The sequence below is a fragment of the Paramormyrops kingsleyae genome, chromosome 25 (assembly GCF_048594095.1).
Source record: "Paramormyrops kingsleyae isolate MSU_618 chromosome 25, PKINGS_0.4, whole genome shotgun sequence".
NCBI classification, from domain to species: domain Eukaryota; kingdom Metazoa; phylum Chordata; class Actinopteri; order Osteoglossiformes; family Mormyridae; genus Paramormyrops; species Paramormyrops kingsleyae.
The window spans coordinates 2,685,228-2,712,505 of record NC_132821.1 but is presented as its reverse complement, the minus strand read 5'-3'; the positions used below and the strand labels follow the sequence as shown (position 1 = coordinate 2,712,505).

Below are 27,278 nucleotides of genomic sequence, written 5' to 3'. Positions count from 1 at the left end.
CCAACAAGTCTGCTGATGGTCCTGGCAGACAAGCATTATAGGAGCCAAATGAGGGAGCCACTGCTGATGGCTTGAAATGATGTCAGGTTCACAATGCCATGCATTGTTGCTTGCACCCATGCTTGGATAATGTGAGAAAGTGCACAGACACAAGGATGGGCAACAAGATGGTCAGACATGTTAAGCCAAGATGCCTCTGTGTAGTTTTTACGGAGGGGCTGTGAAACGACCCAGCCCGAGGGCTCTGCTTGCCAGGAGTTGAGGGGAAATATCGAGACATAAGGCTGAATTAGGTGGAGTTTGGCGCTGAGTGTACGTACAGGTTTTAAAACACCACTAGTGCATTGGCCGGGAATCGAACCCGGGCCTCCCGCGTGGCAGGCGAGAATTCTACCACTGAACCACCAATGCAAGTACTCCGGGAAGGTTTTTCATCGAAAGCTCGAAAATATTCCTTAAGCAAACACGCAGCGATGACAGGTCATTTCACACAACTCTCAAGATCAGCTGAACTGAAAAATTGAAATGCTTTGAGCGCAAGAACTGTGGGCTCTTCTAATGGAAGTACTGCTTCAGGGAACTTGACTCCTTCATGAACTTTTCCAATATCTCCCCCGCAAAAAGCTCATTCCATCAGAAAGTGGTAAATAACACCAAAAGCCAGCATGTCTTTGCAAATGCGGGTTGGATTTATTTTCAGGAACTTCTATGCTCTTTGAGCCAATTCTATATGAAAACGTATACTCTGCCAGTCAAGCTGCATCAGAATTGTCAGCTAAGAGAAATGCATGCATCCTCCATGTCTTTTGCTCACCATGACACAGAAGAATGTGGCACAACTGTATTCTTATAATCATGTCTGACACTTTCATTTTGTTTGCCTCTAATCTGCAAGCACTCGCACCATCGCTGCCTTTCAGTGTCTACGCCGGACGCAAATGCTACGGTCCCAACAAGTCTGCTGATGGTCCTGGCAGACAAGCATTATAGGAGCCAAATGAGGGAGCCACTGCTGATGGCTTGAAATGATGTCAGGTTCACAATGCCATGCATTGTTGCTTGCACCCATGCTTGGATAATGTGAGAAAGTGCACAGACACAAGGATGGGCAACAAGATGGTCAGACATGTTAAGCCAAGATGCCTCTGTGTAGTTTTTACGGAGGGGCTGTGAAACGACCCAGCCCGAGGGCTCTGCTTGCCAGGAGTTGAGGGGAAATATCGAGACATAAGGCTGAATTAGGTGGAGTTTGGCGCTGAGTGTACGTACAGGTTTTAAAACACCACTAGTGCATTGGCCGGGAATCGAACCCGGGCCTCCCGCGTGGCAGGCGAGAATTCTACCACTGAACCACCAATGCAAGTACTCCGGGAAGGTTTTTCATCGAAAGCTCGAAAATATTCCTTAAGCAAACACGCAGCGATGACAGGTCATTTCACACAACTCTCAAGATCAGCTGAACTGAAAAATTGAAATGCTTTGAGCGCAAGAACTGTGGGCTCTTCTAATGGAAGTACTGCTTCAGGGAACTTGACTCCTTCATGAACTTTTCCAATATCTCCCCCGCAAAAAGCTCATTCCATCAGAAAGTGGTAAATAACACCAAAAGCCAGCATGTCTTTGCAAATGCGGGTTGGATTTATTTTCAGGAACTTCTATGCTCTTTGAGCCAATTCTATATGAAAACGTATACTCTGCCAGTCAAGCTGCATCAGAATTGTCAGCTAAGAGAAATGCATGCATCCTCCATGTCTTTTGCTCACCATGACACAGAAGAATGTGGCACAACTGTATTCTTATAATCATGTCTGACACTTTCATTTTGTTTGCCTCTAATCTGCAAGCACTCGCACCATCGCTGCCTTTCAGTGTCTACGCCGGACGCAAATGCTACGGTCCCAACAAGTCTGCTGATGGTCCTGGCAGACAAGCATTATAGGAGCCAAATGAGGGAGCCACTGCTGATGGCTTGAAATGATGTCAGGTTCACAATGCCATGCATTGTTGCTTGCACCCATGCTTGGATAATGTGAGAAAGTGCACAGACACAAGGATGGGCAACAAGATGGTCAGACATGTTAAGCCAAGATGCCTCTGTGTAGTTTTTACGGAGGGGCTGTGAATCGACCCAGCCCGAGGGCTCTGCTTGCCTGGAGTTGAGGGGAAATATCGAGACATAAGGCTGAATTAGGTGGAGTTTGGCGCTGAGTGTACGTACAGGTTTTAAAACACCACTAGTGCATTGGCCGGGAATCGAACCCGGGCCTCCCGCGTGGCAGGCGAGAATTCTACCACTGAACCACCAATGCAAGTACTCCGGGAAGGTTTTTCATCGAAAGCTCGAAAATATTCGTTAAGCAAACACGCAGCGATGACAGGTCATTTCACACAACTCTCAAGATCAGCTGAACTGAAAAATTGAAATGCTTTGAGCGCAAGAACTGTGGGCTCTTCTAATGGAAGTACTGCTTCAGGGAACTTGACTCCTTCATGAACTTTTCCAATATCTCCCCCGCAAAAAGCTCATTCCATCAGAAAGTGGTAAATAACACCAAAAGCCAGCATGTCTTTGCAAATGCGGGTTGGATTTATTTTCAGGAACTTCTATACTCTTTGAGCCAATTCTATATGAAAACGTATACTCTGCCAGTCAAGCTGCATCAGAATTGTCAGCTAAGAGAAATGCATGCATCCTCCATGTCTTTTGCTCACCATGACACAGAAGAATGTGGCACAACTGTATTCTTATAATCATGTCTGACACTTTCATTTTGTTTGCCTCTAATCTGCAAGCACTCGCACCATCGCTGCCTTTCAGTGTCTACGCCGGACGCAAATGCTACGGTCCCAACAAGTCTGCTGATGGTCCTGGCAGACAAGCATTATAGGAGCCAAATGAGGGAGCCACTGCTGATGGCTTGAAATGATGTCAGGTTCACAATGCCATGCATTGTTGCTTGCACCCATGCTTGGATAATGTGAGAAAGTGCACAGACACAAGGATGGGCAACAAGATGGTCAGACATGTTAAGCCAAGATGCCTCTGTGTAGTTTTTACGGAGGGGCTGTGAAACGACCCAGCCCGAGGGCTCTGCTTGCCAGGAGTTGAGGGGAAATATCGAGACATAAGGCTGAATTAGGTGGAGTTTGGCGCTGAGTGTACGTACAGGTTTTAAAACACCACTAGTGCATTGGCCGGGAATCGAACCCGGGCCTCCCGCGTGGCAGGCGAGAATTCTACCACTGAACCACCAATGCAAGTACTCCGGGAAGGTTTTTCATCGAAAGCTCGAAAATATTCCTTAAGCAAACACGCAGCGATGACAGGTCATTTCACACAACTCTCAAGATCAGCTGAACTGAAAAATTGAAATGCTTTGAGCGCAAGAACTGTGGGCTCTTCTAATGGAAGTACTGCTTCAGGGAACTTGACTCCTTCATGAACTTTTCCAATATCTCCCCCGCAAAAAGCTCATTCCATCAGAAAGTGGTAAATAACACCAAAAGCCAGCATGTCTTTGCAAATGCGGGTTGGATTTATTTTCAGGAACTTCTATGCTCTTTGAGCCAATTCTATATGAAAACGTATACTCTGCCAGTCAAGCTGCATCAGAATTGTCAGCTAAGAGAAATGCATGCATCCTCCATGTCTTTTGCTCACCATGACACAGAAGAATGTGGCACAACTGTATTCTTATAATCATGTCTGACACTTTCATTTTGTTTGCCTCTAATCTGCAAGCACTCGCACCATCGCTGCCTTTCAGTGTCTACGCCGGACGCAAATGCTACGGTCCCAACAAGTCTGCTGATGGTCCTGGCAGACAAGCATTATAGGAGCCAAATGAGGGAGCCACTGCTGATGGCTTGAAATGATGTCAGGTTCACAATGCCATGCATTGTTGCTTGCACCCATGCTTGGATAATGTGAGAAAGTGCACAGACACAAGGATGGGCAACAAGATGGTCAGACATGTTAAGCCAAGATGCCTCTGTGTAGTTTTTACGGAGGGGCTGTGAATCGACCCAGCCCGAGGGCTCTGCTTGCCTGGAGTTGAGGGGAAATATCGAGACATAAGGCTGAATTAGGTGGAGTTTGGCGCTGAGTGTACGTACAGGTTTTAAAACACCACTAGTGCATTGGCCGGGAATCGAACCCGGGCCTCCCGCGTGGCAGGCGAGAATTCTACCACTGAACCACCAATGCAAGTACTCCGGGAAGGTTTTTCATCGAAAGCTCGAAAATATTCGTTAAGCAAACACGCAGCGATGACAGGTCATTTCACACAACTCTCAAGATCAGCTGAACTGAAAAATTGAAATGCTTTGAGCGCAAGAACTGTGGGCTCTTCTAATGGAAGTACTGCTTCAGGGAACTTGACTCCTTCATGAACTTTTCCAATATCTCCCCCGCAAAAAGCTCATTCCATCAGAAAGTGGTAAATAACACCAAAAGCCAGCATGTCTTTGCAAATGCGGGTTGGATTTATTTTCAGGAACTTCTATACTCTTTGAGCCAATTCTATATGAAAACGTATACTCTGCCAGTCAAGCTGCATCAGAATTGTCAGCTAAGAGAAATGCATGCATCCTCCATGTCTTTTGCTCACCATGACACAGAAGAATGTGGCACAACTGTATTCTTATAATCATGTCTGACACTTTCATTTTGTTTGCCTCTAATCTGCAAGCACTCGCACCATCGCTGCCTTTCAGTGTCTACGCCGGACGCAAATGCTACGGTCCCAACAAGTCTGCTGATGGTCCTGGCAGACAAGCATTATAGGAGCCAAATGAGGGAGCCACTGCTGATGGCTTGAAATGATGTCAGGTTCACAATGCCATGCATTGTTGCTTGCACCCATGCTTGGATAATGTGAGAAAGTGCACAGACACAAGGATGGGCAACAAGATGGTCAGACATGTTAAGCCAAGATGCCTCTGTGTAGTTTTTACGGAGGGGCTGTGAAACGACCCAGCCCGAGGGCTCTGCTTGCCAGGAGTTGAGGGGAAATATCGAGACATAAGGCTGAATTAGGTGGAGTTTGGCGCTGAGTGTACGTACAGGTTTTAAAACACCACTAGTGCATTGGCCGGGAATCGAACCCGGGCCTCCCGCGTGGCAGGCGAGAATTCTACCACTGAACCACCAATGCAAGTACTCCGGGAAGGTTTTTCATCGAAAGCTCGAAAATATTCCTTAAGCAAACACGCAGCGATGACAGGTCATTTCACACAACTCTCAAGATCAGCTGAACTGAAAAATTGAAATGCTTTGAGCGCAAGAACTGTGGGCTCTTCTAATGGAAGTACTGCTTCAGGGAACTTGACTCCTTCATGAACTTTTCCAATATCTCCCCCGCAAAAAGCTCATTCCATCAGAAAGTGGTAAATAACACCAAAAGCCAGCATGTCTTTGCAAATGCGGGTTGGATTTATTTTCAGGAACTTCTATGCTCTTTGAGCCAATTCTATATGAAAACGTATACTCTGCCAGTCAAGCTGCATCAGAATTGTCAGCTAAGAGAAATGCATGCATCCTCCATGTCTTTTGCTCACCATGACACAGAAGAATGTGGCACAACTGTATTCTTATAATCATGTCTGACACTTTCATTTTGTTTGCCTCTAATCTGCAAGCACTCGCACCATCGCTGCCTTTCAGTGTCTACGCCGGACGCAAATGCTACGGTCCCAACAAGTCTGCTGATGGTCCTGGCAGACAAGCATTATAGGAGCCAAATGAGGGAGCCACTGCTGATGGCTTGAAATGATGTCAGGTTCACAATGCCATGCATTGTTGCTTGCACCCATGCTTGGATAATGTGAGAAAGTGCACAGACACAAGGATGGGCAACAAGATGGTCAGACATGTTAAGCCAAGATGCCTCTGTGTAGTTTTTACGGAGGGGCTGTGAAACGACCCAGCCCGAGGGCTCTGCTTGCCAGGAGTTGAGGGGAAATATCGAGACATAAGGCTGAATTAGGTGGAGTTTGGCGCTGAGTGTACGTACAGGTTTTAAAACACCACTAGTGCATTGGCCGGGAATCGAACCCGGGCCTCCCGCGTGGCAGGCGAGAATTCTACCACTGAACCACCAATGCAAGTACTCCGGGAAGGTTTTTCATCGAAAGCTCGAAAATATTCCTTAAGCAAACACGCAGCGATGACAGGTCATTTCACACAACTCTCAAGATCAGCTGAACTGAAAAATTGAAATGCTTTGAGCGCAAGAACTGTGGGCTCTTCTAATGGAAGTACTGCTTCAGGGAACTTGACTCCTTCATGAACTTTTCCAATATCTCCCCCGCAAAAAGCTCATTCCATCAGAAAGTGGTAAATAACACCAAAAGCCAGCATGTCTTTGCAAATGCGGGTTGGATTTATTTTCAGGAACTTCTATGCTCTTTGAGCCAATTCTATATGAAAACGTATACTCTGCCAGTCAAGCTGCATCAGAATTGTCAGCTAAGAGAAATGCATGCATCCTCCATGTCTTTTGCTCACCATGACACAGAAGAATGTGGCACAACTGTATTCTTATAATCATGTCTGACACTTTCATTTTGTTTGCCTCTAATCTGCAAGCACTCGCACCATCGCTGCCTTTCAGTGTCTACGCCGGACGCAAATGCTACGGTCCCAACAAGTCTGCTGATGGTCCTGGCAGACAAGCATTATAGGAGCCAAATGAGGGAGCCACTGCTGATGGCTTGAAATGATGTCAGGTTCACAATGCCATGCATTGTTGCTTGCACCCATGCTTGGATAATGTGAGAAAGTGCACAGACACAAGGATGGGCAACAAGATGGTCAGACATGTTAAGCCAAGATGCCTCTGTGTAGTTTTTACGGAGGGGCTGTGAAACGACCCAGCCCGAGGGCTCTGCTTGCCAGGAGTTGAGGGGAAATATCGAGACATAAGGCTGAATTAGGTGGAGTTTGGCGCTGAGTGTACGTACAGGTTTTAAAACACCACTAGTGCATTGGCCGGGAATCGAACCCGGGCCTCCCGCGTGGCAGGCGAGAATTCTACCACTGAACCACCAATGCAAGTACTCCGGGAAGGTTTTTCATCGAAAGCTCGAAAATATTCCTTAAGCAAACACGCAGCGATGACAGGTCATTTCACACAACTCTCAAGATCAGCTGAACTGAAAAATTGAAATGCTTTGAGCGCAAGAACTGTGGGCTCTTCTAATGGAAGTACTGCTTCAGGGAACTTGACTCCTTCATGAACTTTTCCAATATCTCCCCCGCAAAAAGCTCATTCCATCAGAAAGTGGTAAATAACACCAAAAGCCAGCATGTCTTTGCAAATGCGGGTTGGATTTATTTTCAGGAACTTCTATGCTCTTTGAGCCAATTCTATATGAAAACGTATACTCTGCCAGTCAAGCTGCATCAGAATTGTCAGCTAAGAGAAATGCATGCATCCTCCATGTCTTTTGCTCACCATGACACAGAAGAATGTGGCACAACTGTATTCTTATAATCATGTCTGACACTTTCATTTTGTTTGCCTCTAATCTGCAAGCACTCGCACCATCGCTGCCTTTCAGTGTCTACGCCGGACGCAAATGCTACGGTCCCAACAAGTCTGCTGATGGTCCTGGCAGACAAGCATTATAGGAGCCAAATGAGGGAGCCACTGCTGATGGCTTGAAATGATGTCAGGTTCACAATGCCATGCATTGTTGCTTGCACCCATGCTTGGATAATGTGAGAAAGTGCACAGACACAAGGATGGGCAACAAGATGGTCAGACATGTTAAGCCAAGATGCCTCTGTGTAGTTTTTACGGAGGGGCTGTGAATCGACCCAGCCCGAGGGCTCTGCTTGCCTGGAGTTGAGGGGAAATATCGAGACATAAGGCTGAATTAGGTGGAGTTTGGCGCTGAGTGTACGTACAGGTTTTAAAACACCACTAGTGCATTGGCCGGGAATCGAACCCGGGCCTCCCGCGTGGCAGGCGAGAATTCTACCACTGAACCACCAATGCAAGTACTCCGGGAAGGTTTTTCATCGAAAGCTCGAAAATATTCGTTAAGCAAACACGCAGCGATGACAGGTCATTTCACACAACTCTCAAGATCAGCTGAACTGAAAAATTGAAATGCTTTGAGCGCAAGAACTGTGGGCTCTTCTAATGGAAGTACTGCTTCAGGGAACTTGACTCCTTCATGAACTTTTCCAATATCTCCCCCGCAAAAAGCTCATTCCATCAGAAAGTGGTAAATAACACCAAAAGCCAGCATGTCTTTGCAAATGCGGGTTGGATTTATTTTCAGGAACTTCTATGCTCTTTGAGCCAATTCTATATGAAAACGTATACTCTGCCAGTCAAGCTGCATCAGAATTGTCAGCTAAGAGAAATGCATGCATCCTCCATGTCTTTTGCTCACCATGACACAGAAGAATGTGGCACAACTGTATTCTTATAATCATGTCTGACACTTTCATTTTGTTTGCCTCTAATCTGCAAGCACTCGCACCATCGCTGCCTTTCAGTGTCTACGCCGGACGCAAATGCTACGGTCCCAACAAGTCTGCTGATGGTCCTGGCAGACAAGCATTATAGGAGCCAAATGAGGGAGCCACTGCTGATGGCTTGAAATGATGTCAGGTTCACAATGCCATGCATTGTTGCTTGCACCCATGCTTGGATAATGTGAGAAAGTGCACAGACACAAGGATGGGCAACAAGATGGTCAGACATGTTAAGCCAAGATGCCTCTGTGTAGTTTTTACGGAGGGGCTGTGAATCGACCCAGCCCGAGGGCTCTGCTTGCCTGGAGTTGAGGGGAAATATCGAGACATAAGGCTGAATTAGGTGGAGTTTGGCGCTGAGTGTACGTACAGGTTTTAAAACACCACTAGTGCATTGGCCGGGAATCGAACCCGGGCCTCCCGCGTGGCAGGCGAGAATTCTACCACTGAACCACCAATGCAAGTACTCCGGGAAGGTTTTTCATCGAAAGCTCGAAAATATTCGTTAAGCAAACACGCAGCGATGACAGGTCATTTCACACAACTCTCAAGATCAGCTGAACTGAAAAATTGAAATGCTTTGAGCGCAAGAACTGTGGGCTCTTCTAATGGAAGTACTGCTTCAGGGAACTTGACTCCTTCATGAACTTTTCCAATATCTCCCCCGCAAAAAGCTCATTCCATCAGAAAGTGGTAAATAACACCAAAAGCCAGCATGTCTTTGCAAATGCGGGTTGGATTTATTTTCAGGAACTTCTATACTCTTTGAGCCAATTCTATATGAAAACGTATACTCTGCCAGTCAAGCTGCATCAGAATTGTCAGCTAAGAGAAATGCATGCATCCTCCATGTCTTTTGCTCACCATGACACAGAAGAATGTGGCACAACTGTATTCTTATAATCATGTCTGACACTTTCATTTTGTTTGCCTCTAATCTGCAAGCACTCGCACCATCGCTGCCTTTCAGTGTCTACGCCGGACGCAAATGCTACGGTCCCAACAAGTCTGCTGATGGTCCTGGCAGACAAGCATTATAGGAGCCAAATGAGGGAGCCACTGCTGATGGCTTGAAATGATGTCAGGTTCACAATGCCATGCATTGTTGCTTGCACCCATGCTTGGATAATGTGAGAAAGTGCACAGACACAAGGATGGGCAACAAGATGGTCAGACATGTTAAGCCAAGATGCCTCTGTGTAGTTTTTACGGAGGGGCTCTGAAACGACCCAGCCCGAGGGCTCTGCTTGCCAGGAGTTGAGGGGAAATATCGAGACATAAGGCTGAATTAGGTGGAGTTTGGCGCTGAGTGTACGTACAGGTTTTAAAACACCACTAGTGCATTGGCCGGGAATCGAACCCGGGCCTCCCGCGTGGCAGGCGAGAATTCTACCACTGAACCACCAATGCAAGTACTCCGGGAAGGTTTTTCATCGAAAGCTCGAAAATATTCCTTAAGCAAACACGCAGCGATGACAGGTCATTTCACACAACTCTCAAGATCAGCTGAACTGAAAAATTGAAATGCTTTGAGCGCAAGAACTGTGGGCTCTTCTAATGGAAGTACTGCTTCAGGGAACTTGACTCCTTCATGAACTTTTCCAATATCTCCCCCGCAAAAAGCTCATTCCATCAGAAAGTGGTAAATAACACCAAAAGCCAGCATGTCTTTGCAAATGCGGGTTGGATTTATTTTCAGGAACTTCTATACTCCTTGAGCCAATTCTATATGAAAACGTATACTCTGCCAGTCAAGCTGCATCAGAATTGTCAGCTAAGAGAAATGCATGCATCCTCCATGTCTTTTGCTCACCATGACACAGAAGAATGTGGCACAACTGTATTCTTATAATCATGTCTGACACTTTCATTTTGTTTGCCTCTAATCTGCAAGCACTCGCACCATCGCTGCCTTTCAGTGTCTACGCCGGACGCAAATGCTACGGTCCCAACAAGTCTGCTGATGGTCCTGGCAGACAAGCATTATAGGAGCCAAATGAGGGAGCCACTGCTGATGGCTTGAAATGATGTCAGGTTCACAATGCCATGCATTGTTGCTTGCACCCATGCTTGGATAATGTGAGAAAGTGCACAGACACAAGGATGGGCAACAAGATGGTCAGACATGTTAAGCCAAGATGCCTCTGTGTAGTTTTTACGGAGGGGCTCTGAAACGACCCAGCCCGAGGGCTCTGCTTGCCAGGAGTTGAGGGGAAATATCGAGACATAAGGCTGAATTAGGTGGAGTTTGGCGCTGAGTGTACGTACAGGTTTTAAAACACCACTAGTGCATTGGCCGGGAATCGAACCCGGGCCTCCCGCGTGGCAGGCGAGAATTCTACCACTGAACCACCAATGCAAGTACTCCGGGAAGGTTTTTCATCGAAAGCTCGAAAATATTCCTTAAGCAAACACGCAGCGATGACAGGTCATTTCACACAACTCTCAAGATCAGCTGAACTGAAAAATTGAAATGCTTTGAGCGCAAGAACTGTGGGCTCTTCTAATGGAAGTACTGCTTCAGGGAACTTGACTCCTTCATGAACTTTTCCAATATCTCCCCCGCAAAAAGCTCATTCCATCAGAAAGTGGTAAATAACACCAAAAGCCAGCATGTCTTTGCAAATGCGGGTTGGATTTATTTTCAGGAACTTCTATACTCTTTGAGCCAATTCTATATGAAAACGTATACTCTGCCAGTCAAGCTGCATCAGAATTGTCAGCTAAGAGAAATGCATGCATCCTCCATGTCTTTTGCTCACCATGACACAGAAGAATGTGGCACAACTGTATTCTTATAATCATGTCTGACACTTTCATTTTGTTTGCCTCTAATCTGCAAGCACTCGCACCATCGCTGCCTTTCAGTGTCTACGCCGGACGCAAATGCTACGGTCCCAACAAGTCTGCTGATGGTCCTGGCAGACAAGCATTATAGGAGCCAAATGAGGGAGCCACTGCTGATGGCTTGAAATGATGTCAGGTTCACAATGCCATGCATTGTTGCTTGCACCCATGCTTGGATAATGTGAGAAAGTGCACAGACACAAGGATGGGCAACAAGATGGTCAGACATGTTAAGCCAAGATGCCTCTGTGTAGTTTTTACGGAGGGGCTCTGAAACGACCCAGCCCGAGGGCTCTGCTTGCCAGGAGTTGAGGGGAAATATCGAGACATAAGGCTGAATTAGGTGGAGTTTGGCGCTGAGTGTACGTACAGGTTTTAAAACACCACTAGTGCATTGGCCGGGAATCGAACCCGGGCCTCCCGCGTGGCAGGCGAGAATTCTACCACTGAACCACCAATGCAAGTACTCCGGGAAGGTTTTTCATCGAAAGCTCGAAAATATTCCTTAAGCAAACACGCAGCGATGACAGGTCATTTCACACAACTCTCAAGATCAGCTGAACTGAAAAATTGAAATGCTTTGAGCGCAAGAACTGTGGGCTCTTCTAATGGAAGTACTGCTTCAGGGAACTTGACTCCTTCATGAACTTTTCCAATATCTCCCCCGCAAAAAGCTCATTCCATCAGAAAGTGGTAAATAACACCAAAAGCCAGCATGTCTTTGCAAATGCGGGTTGGATTTATTTTCAGGAACTTCTATACTCTTTGAGCCAATTCTATATGAAAACGTATACTCTGCCAGTCAAGCTGCATCAGAATTGTCAGCTAAGAGAAATGCATGCATCCTCCATGTCTTTTGCTCACCATGACACAGAAGAATGTGGCACAACTGTATTCTTATAATCATGTCTGACACTTTCATTTTGTTTGCCTCTAATCTGCAAGCACTCGCACCATCGCTGCCTTTCAGTGTCTACGCCGGACGCAAATGCTACGGTCCCAACAAGTCTGCTGATGGTCCTGGCAGACAAGCATTATAGGAGCCAAATGAGGGAGCCACTGCTGATGGCTTGAAATGATGTCAGGTTCACAATGCCATGCATTGTTGCTTGCACCCATGCTTGGATAATGTGAGAAAGTGCACAGACACAAGGATGGGCAACAAGATGGTCAGACATGTTAAGCCAAGATGCCTCTGTGTAGTTTTTACGGAGGGGCTCTGAAACGACCCAGCCCGAGGGCTCTGCTTGCCAGGAGTTGAGGGGAAATATCGAGACATAAGGCTGAATTAGGTGGAGTTTGGCGCTGAGTGTACGTACAGGTTTTAAAACACCACTAGTGCATTGGCCGGGAATCGAACCCGGGCCTCCCGCGTGGCAGGCGAGAATTCTACCACTGAACCACCAATGCAAGTACTCCGGGAAGGTTTTTCATCGAAAGCTCGAAAATATTCCTTAAGCAAACACGCAGCGATGACAGGTCATTTCACACAACTCTCAAGATCAGCTGAACTGAAAAATTGAAATGCTTTGAGCGCAAGAACTGTGGGCTCTTCTAATGGAAGTACTGCTTCAGGGAACTTGACTCCTTCATGAACTTTTCCAATATCTCCCCCGCAAAAAGCTCATTCCATCAGAAAGTGGTAAATAACACCAAAAGCCAGCATGTCTTTGCAAATGCGGGTTGGATTTATTTTCAGGAACTTCTATGCTCTTTGAGCCAATTCTATATGAAAACGTATACTCTGCCAGTCAAGCTGCATCAGAATTGTCAGCTAAGAGAAATGCATGCATCCTCCATGTCTTTTGCTCACCATGACACAGAAGAATGTGGCACAACTGTATTCTTATAATCATGTCTGACACTTTCATTTTGTTTGCCTCTAATCTGCAAGCACTCGCACCATCGCTGCCTTTCAGTGTCTACGCCGGACGCAAATGCTACGGTCCCAACAAGTCTGCTGATGGTCCTGGCAGACAAGCATTATAGGAGCCAAATGAGGGAGCCACTGCTGATGGCTTGAAATGATGTCAGGTTCACAATGCCATGCATTGTTGCTTGCACCCATGCTTGGATAATGTGAGAAAGTGCACAGACACAAGGATGGGCAACAAGATGGTCAGACATGTTAAGCCAAGATGCCTCTGTGTAGTTTTTACGGAGGGGCTGTGAATCGACCCAGCCCGAGGGCTCTGCTTGCCAGGAGTTGAGGGGAAATATCGAGACATAAGGCTGAATTAGGTGGAGTTTGGCGCTGAGTGTACGTACAGGTTTTAAAACACCACTAGTGCATTGGCCGGGAATCGAACCCGGGCCTCCCGCGTGGCAGGCGAGAATTCTACCACTGAACCACCAATGCAAGTACTCCGGGAAGGTTTTTCATCGAAAGCTCGAAAATATTCCTTAAGCAAACACGCAGCGATGACAGGTCATTTCACACAACTCTCAAGATCAGCTGAACTGAAAAATTGAAATGCTTTGAGCGCAAGAACTGTGGGCTCTTCTAATGGAAGTACTGCTTCAGGGAACTTGACTCCTTCATGAACTTTTCCAATATCTCCCCCGCAAAAAGCTCATTCCATCAGAAAGTGGTAAATAACACCAAAAGCCAGCATGTCTTTGCAAATGCGGGTTGGATTTATTTTCAGGAACTTCTATGCTCTTTGAGCCAATTCTATATGAAAACGTATACTCTGCCAGTCAAGCTGCATCAGAATTGTCAGCTAAGAGAAATGCATGCATCCTCCATGTCTTTTGCTCACCATGACACAGAAGAATGTGGCACAACTGTATTCTTATAATCATGTCTGACACTTTCATTTTGTTTGCCTCTAATCTGCAAGCACTCGCACCATCGCTGCCTTTCAGTGTCTACGCCGGACGCAAATGCTACGGTCCCAACAAGTCTGCTGATGGTCCTGGCAGACAAGCATTATAGGAGCCAAATGAGGGAGCCACTGCTGATGGCTTGAAATGATGTCAGGTTCACAATGCCATGCATTGTTGCTTGCACCCATGCTTGGATAATGTGAGAAAGTGCACAGACACAAGGATGGGCAACAAGATGGTCAGACATGTTAAGCCAAGATGCCTCTGTGTAGTTTTTACGGAGGGGCTGTGAATCGACCCAGCCCGAGGGCTCTGCTTGCCAGGAGTTGAGGGGAAATATCGAGACATAAGGCTGAATTAGGGGGAGTTTGGCGCTGAGTGTACGTACAGGTTTTAAAACACCACTAGTGCATTGGCCGGGAATCGAACCCGGGCCTCCCGCGTGGCAGGCGAGAATTCTACCACTGAACCACCAATGCAAGTACTCCGGGAAGGTTTTTCATCGAAAGCTCGAAAATATTCCTTAAGCAAACACGCAGCGATGACAGGTCATTTCACACAACTCTCAAGATCAGCTGAACTGAAAAATTGAAATGCTTTGAGCGCAAGAACTGTGGGCTCTTCTAATGGAAGTACTGCTTCAGGGAACTTGACTCCTTCATGAACTTTTCCAATATCTCCCCCGCAAAAAGCTCATTCCATCAGAAAGTGGTAAATAACACCAAAAGCCAGCATGTCTTTGCAAATGCGGGTTGGATTTATTTTCAGGAACTTCTATGCTCTTTGAGCCAATTCTATATGAAAACGTATACTCTGCCAGTCAAGCTGCATCAGAATTGTCAGCTAAGAGAAATGCATGCATCCTCCATGTCTTTTGCTCACCATGACACAGAAGAATGTGGCACAACTGTATTCTTATAATCATGTCTGACACTTTCATTTTGTTTGCCTCTAATCTGCAAGCACTCGCACCATCGCTGCCTTTCAGTGTCTACGCCGGACGCAAATGCTACGGTCCCAACAAGTCTGCTGATGGTCCTGGCAGACAAGCATTATAGGAGCCAAATGAGGGAGCCACTGCTGATGGCTTGAAATGATGTCAGGTTCACAATGCCATGCATTGTTGCTTGCACCCATGCTTGGATAATGTGAGAAAGTGCACAGACACAAGGATGGGCAACAAGATGGTCAGACATGTTAAGCCAAGATGCCTCTGTGTAGTTTTTACGGAGGGGCTGTGAATCGACCCAGCCCGAGGGCTCTGCTTGCCAGGAGTTGAGGGGAAATATCGAGTTGAGAGCCTCAATAAGGCTGAATTAGGGGGAGTTTGGCGCTGAGTGTACGTACAGGTTTTAAAACACCACTAGTGCATTGGCCGGGAATCGAACCCGGGCCTCCCGCGTGGCAGGCGAGAATTCTACCACTGAACCACCAATGCAAGTACTCCGGGAAGGTTTTTCATCGAAAGCTCGAAAATATTCCTTAAGCAAACACGCAGCGATGACAGGTCATTTCACACAACTCTCAAGATCAGCTGAACTGAAAAATTGAAATGCTTTGAGCGCAAGAACTGTGGGCTCTTCTAATGGAAGTACTGCTTCAGGGAACTTGACTCCTTCATGAACTTTTCCAATATCTCCCCCGCAAAAAGCTCATTCCATCAGAAAGTGGTAAATAACACCAAAAGCCAGCATGTCTTTGCAAATGCGGGATGGATTTATTTTCAGGAACTTCTATGCTCTTTGAGCCAATTCTATATGAAAACGTATACTCTGCCAGTCAAGCTGCATCAGAATTGTCAGCTAAGAGAAATGCATGCATCCTCCATGTCTTTTGCTCACCATGACACAGAAGAATGTGGCACAACTGTATTCTTATAAGCATGTCTGACACTTTCATTTTGTTTGCCTCTAATCTGCAAGCACTCGCACCATCGCTGCCTTTGAGTGTCTACGCCGGACGCAAATGCTACGGTCCCAACAAGTCTGCTGATGGTCCTGGCAGACAAGCATTATAGGAGCCAAATGAGGGAGCCACTGCTGATGGCTTGAAATGATGTCAGGTTCACAATGCCATGCATTGTTGCTTGCACCCATGCTTGGATAATGTGAGAAAGTGCACAGACACAAGGATGGGCAACAAGATGGTCAGACATGTTAAGCCAAGATGCCTCTGTGTAGTTTTTACGGAGGGGCTGTGAATCGACCCAGCCCGAGGGCTCTGCTTGCCAGGAGTTGAGGGGAAATATCGAGACATAAGGCTGAATTAGGGGGAGTTTGGCGCTGAGTGTACGTACAGGTTTTAAAACACCACTAGTGCATTGGCCGGGAATCGAACCCGGGCCTCCCGCGTGGCAGGCGAGAATTCTACCACTGAACCACCAATGCAAGTACTCCGGGAAGGTTTTTCATCGAAAGCTCGAAAATATTCCTTAAGCAAACACGCAGCGATGACAGGTCATTTCACACAACTCTCAAGATCAGCTGAACTGAAAAATTGAAATGCTTTGAGCGCAAGAACTGTGGGCTCTTCTAATGGAAGTACTGCTTCAGGGAACTTGACTCCTTCATGAACTTTTCCAATATCTCCCCCGCAAAAAGCTCATTCCATCAGAAAGTGGTAAATAACACCAAAAGCCAGCATGTCTTTGCAAATGCGGGTTGGATTTATTTTCAGGAACTTCTATGCTCTTTGAGCCAATTCTATATGAAAACGTATACTCTGCCAGTCAAGCTGCATCAGAATTGTCAGCTAAGAGAAATGCATGCATCCTCCATGTCTTTTGCTCACCATGACACAGAAGAATGTGGCACATCTGTATTCTTATAATCATGTCTGACACTTTCATTTTGTTTGCCTCTAATCTGCAAGCACTCGCACCATCGCTGCCTTTCAGTGTCTACGCCGGACGCAAATGCTACGGTCCCAACAAGTCTGCTGATGGTCCTGGCAGACAAGCATTATAGGAGCCAAATGAGGGAGCCACTGCTGATGGCTTGAAATGATGTCAGGTTCACAATGCCATGCATTGTTGCTTGCACCCATGCTTGGATAATGTGAGAAAGTGCACAGACACAAGGATGGGCAACAAGATGGTCAGACATGTTAAGCCAAGATGCCTCTGTGTAGTTTTTACGGAGGGGCTGTGAATCGACCCAGCCCGAGGGCTCTGCTTGCCAGGAGTTGAGGGGAAATATCGAGACATAAGGCTGAATTAGGGGGAGTTTGGCGCTGAGTGTACGTACAGGTTTTAAAACACCACTAGTGCATTGGCCGGGAATCGAACCCGGGCCTCCCGCGTGGCAGGCGAGAATTCTACCACTGAACCACCAATGCAAGTACTCCGGGAAGGTTTTTCATCGAAAGCTCGAAAATATTCCTTAAGCAAACACGCAGCGATGACAGGTCATTTCACACAACTCTCAAGATCAGCTGAACTGAAAAATTGAAATGCTTTGAGCGCAAGAACTGTGGGCTCTTCTAATGGAAGTACTGCTTCAGGGAACTTGACTCCTTCATGAACTTTTCCAATATCTCCCCCGCAAAAAGCTCATTCCATCAGAAAGTGGTAAATAACACCAAAAGCCAGCATGTCTTTGCAAATGCGGGTTGGATTTATTTTCAGGAACTTCTATGCTCTTTGAGCCAATTCTATATGAAAACGTATACTCTGCCAGTCAAGCTGCATCAGAATTGTCAGCTAAGAGAAATGCATGCATCCTCCATGTCTTTTGCTCACCATGACACAGAAGAATGTGGCACAACTGTATTCTTATAATCATGTCTGACACTTTCATTTTGTTTGCCTCTAATCTGCAAGCACTCGCACCATCGCTGCCTTTCAGTGTCTACGCCGGACGCAAATGCTACGGTCCCAACAAGTCTGCTGATGGTCCTGGCAGACAAGCATTATAGGAGCCAAATGAGGGAGCCACTGCTGATGGCTTGAAATGATGTCAGGTTCACAATGCCATGCATTGTTGCTTGCACCCATGCTTGGATAATGTGAGAAAGTGCACAGACACAAGGATGGGCAACAAGATGGTCAGACATGTTAAGCCAAGATGCCTCTGTGTAGTTTTTACGGAGGGGCTGTGAATCGACCCAGCCCGAGGGCTCTGCTTGCCAGGAGTTGAGGGGAAATATCGAGACATAAGGCTGAATTAGGGGGAGTTTGGCGCTGAGTGTACGTACAGGTTTTAAAACACCACTAGTGCATTGGCCGGGAATCGAACCCGGGCCTCCCGCGTGGCAGGCGAGAATTCTACCACTGAACCACCAATGCAAGTACTCCGGGAAGGTTTTTCATCGAAAGCTCGAAAATATTCCTTAAGCAAACACGCAGCGATGACAGGTCATTTCACACAACTCTCAAGATCAGCTGAACTGAAAAATTGAAATGCTTTGAGCGCAAGAACTGTGGGCTCTTCTAATGGAAGTACTGCTTCAGGGAACTTGACTCCTTCATGAACTTTTCCAATATCTCCCCCGCAAAAAGCTCATTCCATCAGAAAGTGGTAAATAACACCAAAAGCCAGCATGTCTTTGCAAATGCGGGTTGGATTTATTTTCAGGAACTTCTATGCTCTTTGAGCCAATTCTATATGAAAACGTATACTCTGCCAGTCAAGCTGCATCAGAATTGTCAGCTAAGAGAAATGCATGCATCCTCCATGTCTTTTGCTCACCATGACACAGAAGAATGTGGCACAACTGTATTCTTATAATCATGTCTGACACTTTCATTTTGTTTGCCTCTAATCTGCAAGCACTCGCACCATCGCTGCCTTTCAGTGTCTACGCCGGACGCAAATGCTACGGTCCCAACAAGTCTGCTGATGGTCCTGGCAGACAAGCATTATAGGAGCCAAATGAGGGAGCCACTGCTGATGGCTTGAAATGATGTCAGGTTCACAATGCCATGCATTGTTGCTTGCACCCATGCTTGGATAATGTGAGAAAGTGCACAGACACAAGGATGGGCAACAAGATGGTCAGACATGTTAAGCCAAGATGCCTCTGTGTAGTTTTTACGGAGGGGCTGTGAATCGACCCAGCCCGAGGGCTCTGCTTGCCAGGAGTTGAGGGGAAATATCGAGACATAAGGCTGAATTAGGTGGAGTTTGGCGCTGAGTGTACGTACAGGTTTTAAAACACCACTAGTGCATTGGCCGGGAATCGAACCCGGGCCCCCGCGTGGCAGGCGAGAATTCTACCACTGAACCACCAATGCAAGTACTCCGGGAAGGTTTTTCATCGAAAGCTCGAAAATATTCCTTAAGCAAACACGCAGCGATGACAGGTCATTTCACACAACTCTCAAGATCAGCTGAACTGAAAAATTGAAATGCTTTGAGCGCAAGAACTGTGGGCTCTTCTAATGGAAGTACTGCTTCAGGGAACTTGACTCCTTCATGAACTTTTCCAATATCTCCCCCGCAAAAAGCTCATTCCATCAGAAAGTGGTAAATAACACCAAAAGCCAGCATGTCTTTGCAAATGCGGGTTGGATTTATTTTCAGGAACTTCTATGCTCTTTGAGCCAATTCTATATGAAAACGTATACTCTGCCAGTCAAGCTGCATCAGAATTGTCAGCTAAGAGAAATGCATGCATCCTCCATGTCTTTTGCTCACCATGACACAGAAGAATGTGGCACAACTGTATTCTTATAATCATGTCTGACACTTTCATTTTGTTTGCCTCTAATCTGCAAGCACTCGCACCATCGCTGCCTTTCAGTGTCTACGCCGGACGCAAATGCTACGGTCCCAACAAGTCTGCTGATGGTCCTGGCAGACAAGCATTATAGGAGCCAAATGAGGGAGCCACTGCTGATGGCTTGAAATGATGTCAGGTTCACAATGCCATGCATTGTTGCTTGCACCCATGCTTGGATAATGTGAGAAAGTGCACAGACACAAGGATGGGCAACAAGATGGTCAGACATGTTAAGCCAAGATGCCTCTGTGTAGTTTTTACGGAGGGGCTGTGAATCGACCCAGCCCGAGGGCTCTGCTTGCCAGGAGTTGAGGGGAAATATCGAGACATAAGGCTGAATTAGCTGGAGTTTGGCGCTGAGTGTACGTACAGGTTTTAAAACACCACTAGTGCATTGGCCGGGAATCGAACCCGGGCCTCCCGCGTGGCGGGCGAGAATTCTACCACTGAACCACCAATGCAAGTACTCCGGGAAGGTTTTTCATCGAAAGCTCGAAAATATTCCTTAAGCAAACACGCAGCGATGACAGGTCATTTCACACAACTCTCAAGATCAGCTGAACTGAAAAATTGAAATGCTTTGAGCGCAAGAACTGTGGGCTCTTCTAATGGAAGTACTGCTTCAGGGAACTTGACTCCTTCATGAACTTTTCCAATATCTCCCCCGCAAAAAGCTCATTCCATCAGAAAGTGGTAAATAACACCAAAAGCCAGCATGTCTTTGCAAATGCGGGTTGGATTTATTTTCAGGAACTTCTATGCTCTTTGAGCCAATTCTATATGAAAACGTATACTCTGCCAGTCAAGCTGCATCAGAATTGTCAGCTAAGAGAAATGCATGCATCCTCCATGTCTTTTGCTCACCATGACACAGAAGAATGTGGCACAACTGTATTCTTATAATCATGTCTGACACTTTCATTTTGTTTGCCTCTAATCTGCAAGCACTCGCACCATCGCTGCCTTTCAGTGTCTACGCCGGACGCAAATGCTACGGTCCCAACAAGTCTGCTGATGGTCCTGGCAGACAAGCATTATAGGAGCCAAATGAGGGAGCCACTGCTGATGGCTTGAAATGATGTCAGGTTCACAATGCCATGCATTGTTGCTTGCACCCATGCTTGGATAATGTGAGAAAGTGCACAGACACAAGGATGGGCAACAAGATGGTCAGACATGTTAAGCCAAGATGCCTCTGTGTAGTTTTTACGGAGGGGCTGTGAATCGACCCAGCCCGAGGGCTCTGCTTGCCAGGAGTTGAGGGGAAATATCGAGACATAAGGCTGAATTAGCTGGAGTTTGGCGCTGAGTGTACGTACAGGTTTTAAAACACCACTAGTGCATTGGCCGGGAATCGAACCCGGGCCTCCCGCGTGGCAGGCGAGAATTCTACCACTGAACCACCAATGCAAGTACTCCGGGAAGGTTTTTCATCGAAAGCTCGAAAATATTCCTTAAGCAAACACGCAGCGATGACAGGTCATTTCACACAACTCTCAAGATCAGCTGAACTGAAAAATTGAAATGCTTTGAGCGCAAGAACTGTGGGCTCTTCTAATGGAAGTACTGCTTCAGGGAACTTGACTCCTTCATGAACTTTTCCAATATCTCCCCCGCAAAAAGCTCATTCCATCAGAAAGTGGTAAATAACACCAAAAGCCAGCATGTCTTTGCAAATGCGGGTTGGATTTATTTTCAGGAACTTCTATGCTCTTTGAGCCAATTCTATATGAAAACGTATACTCTGCCAGTCAAGCTGCATCAGAATTGTCAGCTAAGAGAAATGCATGCATCCTCCATGTCTTTTGCTCACCATGACACAGAAGAATGTGGCACAACTGTATTCTTATAATCATGTCTGACACTTTCATTTTGTTTGCCTCTAATCTGCAAGCACTCGCACCATCGCTGCCTTTCAGTGTCTACGCCGGACGCAAATGCTACGGTCCCAACAAGTCTGCTGATGGTCCTGGCAGACAAGCATTATAGGAGCCAAATGAGGGAGCCACTGCTGATGGCTTGAAATGATGTCAGGTTCACAATGCCATGCATTGTTGCTTGCACCCATGCTTGGATAATGTGAGAAAGTGCACAGACACAAGGATGGGCAACAAGATGGTCAGACATGTTAAGCCAAGATGCCTCTGTGTAGTTTTTACGGAGGGGCTGTGAATCGACCCAGCCCGAGGGCTCTGCTTGCCAGGACTTGAGGGGAAATATCGAGACATAAGGCTGAATTAGGTGGAGTTTGGCGCTGAGTGTACGTACAGGTTTTAAAACACCACTAGTGCATTGGCCGGGAATCGAACCCGGGCCTCCCGCGTGGCAGGCGAGAATTCTACCACTGAACCACCAATGCAAGTACTCCGGGAAGGTTTTTCATCGAAAGCTCGAAAATATTCCTTAAGCAAACACGCAGCGATGACAGGTCATTTCACACAACTCTCAAGATCAGCTGAACTGAAAAATTGAAATGCTTTGAGCGCAAGAACTGTGGGCTCTTCTAATGGAAGTACTGCTTCAGGGAACTTGACTCCTTCATGAACTTTTCCAATATCTCCCCCGCAAAAAGCTCATTCCATCAGAAAGTGGTAAATAACACCAAAAGCCAGCATGTCTTTGCAAATGCGGGTTGGATTTATTTTCAGGAACTTCTATGCTCTTTGAGCCAATTCTATATGAAAACGTATACTCTGCCAGTCAAGCTGCATCAGAATTGTCAGCTAAGAGAAATGCATGCATCCTCCATGTCTTTTGCTCACCATGACACAGAAGAATGTGGCACAACTGTATTCTTATAATCATGTCTGACACTTTCATTTTGTTTGCCTCTAATCTGCAAGCACTCGCACCATCGCTGCCTTTCAGTGTCTACGCCGGACGCAAATGCTACGGTCCCAACAAGTCTGCTGATGGTCCTGGCAGACAAGCATTATAGGAGCCAAATGAGGGAGCCACTGCTGATGGCTTGAAATGATGTCAGGTTCACAATGCCATGCATTGTTGCTTGCACCCATGCTTGGATAATGTGAGAAAGTGCACAGACACAAGGATGGGCAACAAGATGGTCAGACATGTTAAGCCAAGATGCCTCTGTGTAGTTTTTACGGAGGGGCTGTGAATCGACCCAGCCCGAGGGCTCTGCTTGCCAGGAGTTGAGGGGAAATATCGAGACATAAGGCTGAATTAGGGGGAGTTTGGCGCTGAGTGTACGTACAGGTTTTAAAACACCACTAGTGCATTGGCCGGGAATCGAACCCGGGCCTCCCGCGTGGCAGGCGAGAATTCTACCACTGAACCACCAATGCAAGTACTCCGGGAAGGTTTTTCATCGAAAGCTCGAAAATATTCCTTAAGCAAACACGCAGCGATGACAGGTCATTTCACACAACTCTCAAGATCAGCTGAACTGAAAAATTGAAATGCTTTGAGCGCAAGAACTGTGGGCTCTTCTAATGGAAGTACTGCTTCAGGGAACTTGACTCCTTCATGAACTTTTCCAATATCTCCCCCGCAAAAAGCTCATTCCATCAGAAAGTGGTAAATAACACCAAAAGCCAGCATGTCTTTGCAAATGCGGGTTGGATTTATTTTCAGGAACTTCTATGCTCTTTGAGCCAATTCTATATGAAAACGTATACTCTGCCAGTCAAGCTGCATCAGAATTGTCAGCTAAGAGAAATGCATGCATCCTCCATGTCTTTTGCTCACCATGACACAGAAGAATGTGGCACAACTGTATTCTTATAATCATGTCTGACACTTTCATTTTGTTTGCCTCTAATCTGCAAGCACTCGCACCATCGCTGCCTTTCAGTGTCTACGCCGGACGCAAATGCTACGGTCCCAACAAGTCTGCTGATGGTCCTGGCAGACAAGCATTATAGGAGCCAAATGAGGGAGCCACTGCTGATGGCTTGAAATGATGTCAGGTTCACAATGCCATGCATTGTTGCTTGCACCCATGCTTGGATAATGTGAGAAAGTGCACAGACACAAGGATGGGCAACAAGATGGTCAGACATGTTAAGCCAAGATGCCTCTGTGTAGTTTTTACGGAGGGGCTGTGAATCGACCCAGCCCGAGGGCTCTGCTTGCCAGGAGTTGAGGGGAAATATCGAGACATAAGGCTGAATTAGGTGGAGTTTGGCGCTGAGTGTACGTACAGGTTTTAAAACACCACTAGTGCATTGGCCGGGAATCGAACCCGGGCCCCCGCGTGGCAGGCGAGAATTCTACCACTGAACCACCAATGCAAGTACTCCGGGAAGGTTTTTCATCGAAAGCTCGAAAATATTCCTTAAGCAAACACGCAGCGATGACAGGTCATTTCACACAACTCTCAAGATCAGCTGAACTGAAAAATTGAAATGCTTTGAGCGCAAGAACTGTGGGCTCTTCTAATGGAAGTACTGCTTCAGGGAACTTGACTCCTTCATGAACTTTTCCAATATCTCCCCCGCAAAAAGCTCATTCCATCAGAAAGTGGTAAATAACACCAAAAGCCAGCATGTCTTTGCAAATGCGGGTTGGATTTATTTTCAGGAACTTCTATGCTCTTTGAGCCAATTCTATATGAAAACGTATACTCTGCCAGTCAAGCTGCATCAGAATTGTCAGCTAAGAGAAATGCATGCATCCTCCATGTCTTTTGCTCACCATGACACAGAAGAATGTGGCACAACTGTATTCTTATAATCATGTCTGACACTTTCATTTTGTTTGCCTCTAATCTGCAAGCACTCGCACCATCGCTGCCTTTCAGTGTCTACGCCGGACGCAAATGCTACGGTCCCAACAAGTCTGCTGATGGTCCTGGCAGACAAGCATTATAGGAGCCAAATGAGGGAGCCACTGCTGATGGCTTGAAATGATGTCAGGTTCACAATGCCATGCATTGTTGCTTGCACCCATGCTTGGATAATGTGAGAAAGTGCACAGACACAAGGATGGGCAACAAGATGGTCAGACATGTTAAGCCAAGATGCCTCTGTGTAGTTTTTACGGAGGGGCTGTGAATCGACCCAGCCCGAGGGCTCTGCTTGCCAGGAGTTGAGGGGAAATATCGAGACATAAGGCTGAATTAGCTGGAGTTTGGCGCTGAGTGTACGTACAGGTTTTAAAACACCACTAGTGCATTGGCCGGGAATCGAACCCGGGCCTCCCGCGTGGCGGGCGAGAATTCTACCACTGAACCACCAATGCAAGTACTCCGGGAAGGTTTTTCATCGAAAGCTCGAAAATATTCCTTAAGCAAACACGCAGCGATGACAGGTCATTTCACACAACTCTCAAGATCAGCTGAACTGAAAAATTGAAATGCTTTGAGCGCAAGAACTGTGGGCTCTTCTAATGGAAGTACTGCTTCAGGGAACTTGACTCCTTCATGAACTTTTCCAATATCTCCCCCGCAAAAAGCTCATTCCATCAGAAAGTGGTAAATAACACCAAAAGCCAGCATGTCTTTGCAAATGCGGGTTGGATTTATTTTCAGGAACTTCTATGCTCTTTGAGCCAATTCTATATGAAAACGTATACTCTGCCAGTCAAGCTGCATCAGAATTGTCAGCTAAGAGAAATGCATGCATCCTCCATGTCTTTTGCTCACCATGACACAGAAGAATGTGGCACAACTGTATTCTTATAATCATGTCTGACACTTTCATTTTGTTTGCCTCTAATCTGCAAGCACTCGCACCATCGCTGCCTTTCAGTGTCTACGCCGGACGCAAATGCTACGGTCCCAACAAGTCTGCTGATGGTCCTGGCAGACAAGCATTATAGGAGCCAAATGAGGGAGCCACTGCTGATGGCTTGAAATGATGTCAGGTTCACAATGCCATGCATTGTTGCTTGCACCCATGCTTGGATAATGTGAGAAAGTGCACAGACACAAGGATGGGCAACAAGATGGTCAGACATGTTAAGCCAAGATGCCTCTGTGTAGTTTTTACGGAGGGGCTGTGAATCGACCCAGCCCGAGGGCTCTGCTTGCCAGGAGTTGAGGGGAAATATCGAGACATAAGGCTGAATTAGCTGGAGTTTGGCGCTGAGTGTACGTACAGGTTTTAAAACACCACTAGTGCATTGGCCGGGAATCGAACCCGGGCCTCCCGCGTGGCAGGCGAGAATTCTACCACTGAACCACCAATGCAAGTACTCCGGGAAGGTTTTTCATCGAAAGCTCGAAAATATTCCTTAAGCAAACACGCAGCGATGACAGGTCATTTCACACAACTCTCAAGATCAGCTGAACTGAAAAATTGAAATGCTTTGAGCGCAAGAACTGTGGGCTCTTCTAATGGAAGTACTGCTTCAGGGAACTTGACTCCTTCATGAACTTTTCCAATATCTCCCCCGCAAAAAGCTCATTCCATCAGAAAGTGGTAAATAACACCAAAAGCCAGCATGTCTTTGCAAATGCGGGTTGGATTTATTTTCAGGAACTTCTATGCTCTTTGAGCCAATTCTATATGAAAACGTATACTCTGCCAGTCAAGCTGCATCAGAATTGTCAGCTAAGAGAAATGCATGCATCCTCCATGTCTTTTGCTCACCATGACACAGAAGAATGTGGCACAACTGTATTCTTATAATCATGTCTGACACTTTCATTTTGTTTGCCTCTAATCTGCAAGCACTCGCACCATCGCTGCCTTTCAGTGTCTACGCCGGACGCAAATGCTACGGTCCCAACAAGTCTGCTGATGGTCCTGGCAGACAAGCATTATAGGAGCCAAATGAGGGAGCCACTGCTGATGGCTTGAAATGATGTCAGGTTCACAATGCCATGCATTGTTGCTTGCACCCATGCTTGGATAATGTGAGAAAGTGCACAGACACAAGGATGGGCAACAAGATGGTCAGACATGTTAAGCCAAGATGCCTCTGTGTAGTTTTTACGGAGGGGCTGTGAATCGACCCAGCCCGAGGGCTCTGCTTGCCAGGACTTGAGGGGAAATATCGAGACATAAGGCTGAATTAGGTGGAGTTTGGCGCTGAGTGTACGTACAGGTTTTAAAACACCACTAGTGCATTGGCCGGGAATCGAACCCGGGCCTCCCGCGTGGCAGGCGAGAATTCTACCACTGAACCACCAATGCAAGTACTCCGGGAAGGTTTTTCATCGAAAGCTCGAAAATATTCCTTAAGCAAACACGCAGCGATGACAGGTCATTTCACACAACTCTCAAGATCAGCTGAACTGAAAAATTGAAATGCTTTGAGCGCAAGAACTGTGGGCTCTTCTAATGGAAGTACTGCTTCAGGGAACTTGACTCCTTCATGAACTTTTCCAATATCTCCCCCGCAAAAAGCTCATTCCATCAGAAAGTGGTAAATAACACCAAAAGCCAGCATGTCTTTGCAAATGCGGGTTGGATTTATTTTC

General features: G+C 46.5%; 16 non-coding genes across 16 annotated transcripts; all 16 read right to left on the bottom strand.

Moving 5' to 3' along the window:
- Window positions 1-8,881: 8,881 nt before the first annotated feature.
- trnag-gcc (transfer RNA glycine (anticodon GCC)) lies at window positions 8,882-8,952 on the bottom strand. The gene has a single exon. It is a non-coding gene; the product is annotated as a tRNA-Gly (tRNA).
- Window positions 8,953-9,830: 878 nt separating this feature from the next.
- trnag-gcc (transfer RNA glycine (anticodon GCC)) lies at window positions 9,831-9,901 on the bottom strand. Its single transcript has one exon. It is a non-coding gene; the product is annotated as a tRNA-Gly (tRNA).
- Window positions 9,902-10,779: 878 nt separating this feature from the next.
- On the bottom strand, window positions 10,780-10,850 carry trnag-gcc (transfer RNA glycine (anticodon GCC)). Its single transcript has one exon. It is a non-coding gene; the product is annotated as a tRNA-Gly (tRNA).
- An 878-nt stretch (window positions 10,851-11,728) lies between these two features.
- Window positions 11,729-11,799, bottom strand: trnag-gcc (transfer RNA glycine (anticodon GCC)). Its single transcript has one exon. It is a non-coding gene; the product is annotated as a tRNA-Gly (tRNA).
- Window positions 11,800-12,677: 878 nt separating this feature from the next.
- On the bottom strand, window positions 12,678-12,748 carry trnag-gcc (transfer RNA glycine (anticodon GCC)). The gene has a single exon. It is a non-coding gene; the product is annotated as a tRNA-Gly (tRNA).
- Window positions 12,749-13,626: 878 nt separating this feature from the next.
- Window positions 13,627-13,697, bottom strand: trnag-gcc (transfer RNA glycine (anticodon GCC)). Its single transcript has one exon. It is a non-coding gene; the product is annotated as a tRNA-Gly (tRNA).
- Window positions 13,698-14,575: 878 nt separating this feature from the next.
- trnag-gcc (transfer RNA glycine (anticodon GCC)) lies at window positions 14,576-14,646 on the bottom strand. Its single transcript has one exon. It is a non-coding gene; the product is annotated as a tRNA-Gly (tRNA).
- Window positions 14,647-15,534: 888 nt separating this feature from the next.
- On the bottom strand, window positions 15,535-15,605 carry trnag-gcc (transfer RNA glycine (anticodon GCC)). Its single transcript has one exon. It is a non-coding gene; the product is annotated as a tRNA-Gly (tRNA).
- An 878-nt stretch (window positions 15,606-16,483) lies between these two features.
- On the bottom strand, window positions 16,484-16,554 carry trnag-gcc (transfer RNA glycine (anticodon GCC)). Its single transcript has one exon. It is a non-coding gene; the product is annotated as a tRNA-Gly (tRNA).
- An 878-nt stretch (window positions 16,555-17,432) lies between these two features.
- Window positions 17,433-17,503, bottom strand: trnag-gcc (transfer RNA glycine (anticodon GCC)). The gene has a single exon. It is a non-coding gene; the product is annotated as a tRNA-Gly (tRNA).
- Window positions 17,504-18,381: 878 nt separating this feature from the next.
- Window positions 18,382-18,452, bottom strand: trnag-gcc (transfer RNA glycine (anticodon GCC)). The gene has a single exon. It is a non-coding gene; the product is annotated as a tRNA-Gly (tRNA).
- Window positions 18,453-21,227: 2,775 nt separating this feature from the next.
- On the bottom strand, window positions 21,228-21,298 carry trnag-gcc (transfer RNA glycine (anticodon GCC)). The gene has a single exon. It is a non-coding gene; the product is annotated as a tRNA-Gly (tRNA).
- An 878-nt stretch (window positions 21,299-22,176) lies between these two features.
- trnag-gcc (transfer RNA glycine (anticodon GCC)) lies at window positions 22,177-22,247 on the bottom strand. Its single transcript has one exon. It is a non-coding gene; the product is annotated as a tRNA-Gly (tRNA).
- An 878-nt stretch (window positions 22,248-23,125) lies between these two features.
- On the bottom strand, window positions 23,126-23,196 carry trnag-gcc (transfer RNA glycine (anticodon GCC)). Its single transcript has one exon. It is a non-coding gene; the product is annotated as a tRNA-Gly (tRNA).
- A 2,775-nt stretch (window positions 23,197-25,971) lies between these two features.
- trnag-gcc (transfer RNA glycine (anticodon GCC)) lies at window positions 25,972-26,042 on the bottom strand. The gene has a single exon. It is a non-coding gene; the product is annotated as a tRNA-Gly (tRNA).
- An 878-nt stretch (window positions 26,043-26,920) lies between these two features.
- trnag-gcc (transfer RNA glycine (anticodon GCC)) lies at window positions 26,921-26,991 on the bottom strand. Its single transcript has one exon. It is a non-coding gene; the product is annotated as a tRNA-Gly (tRNA).
- Window positions 26,992-27,278: the final 287 nt, after the last annotated feature.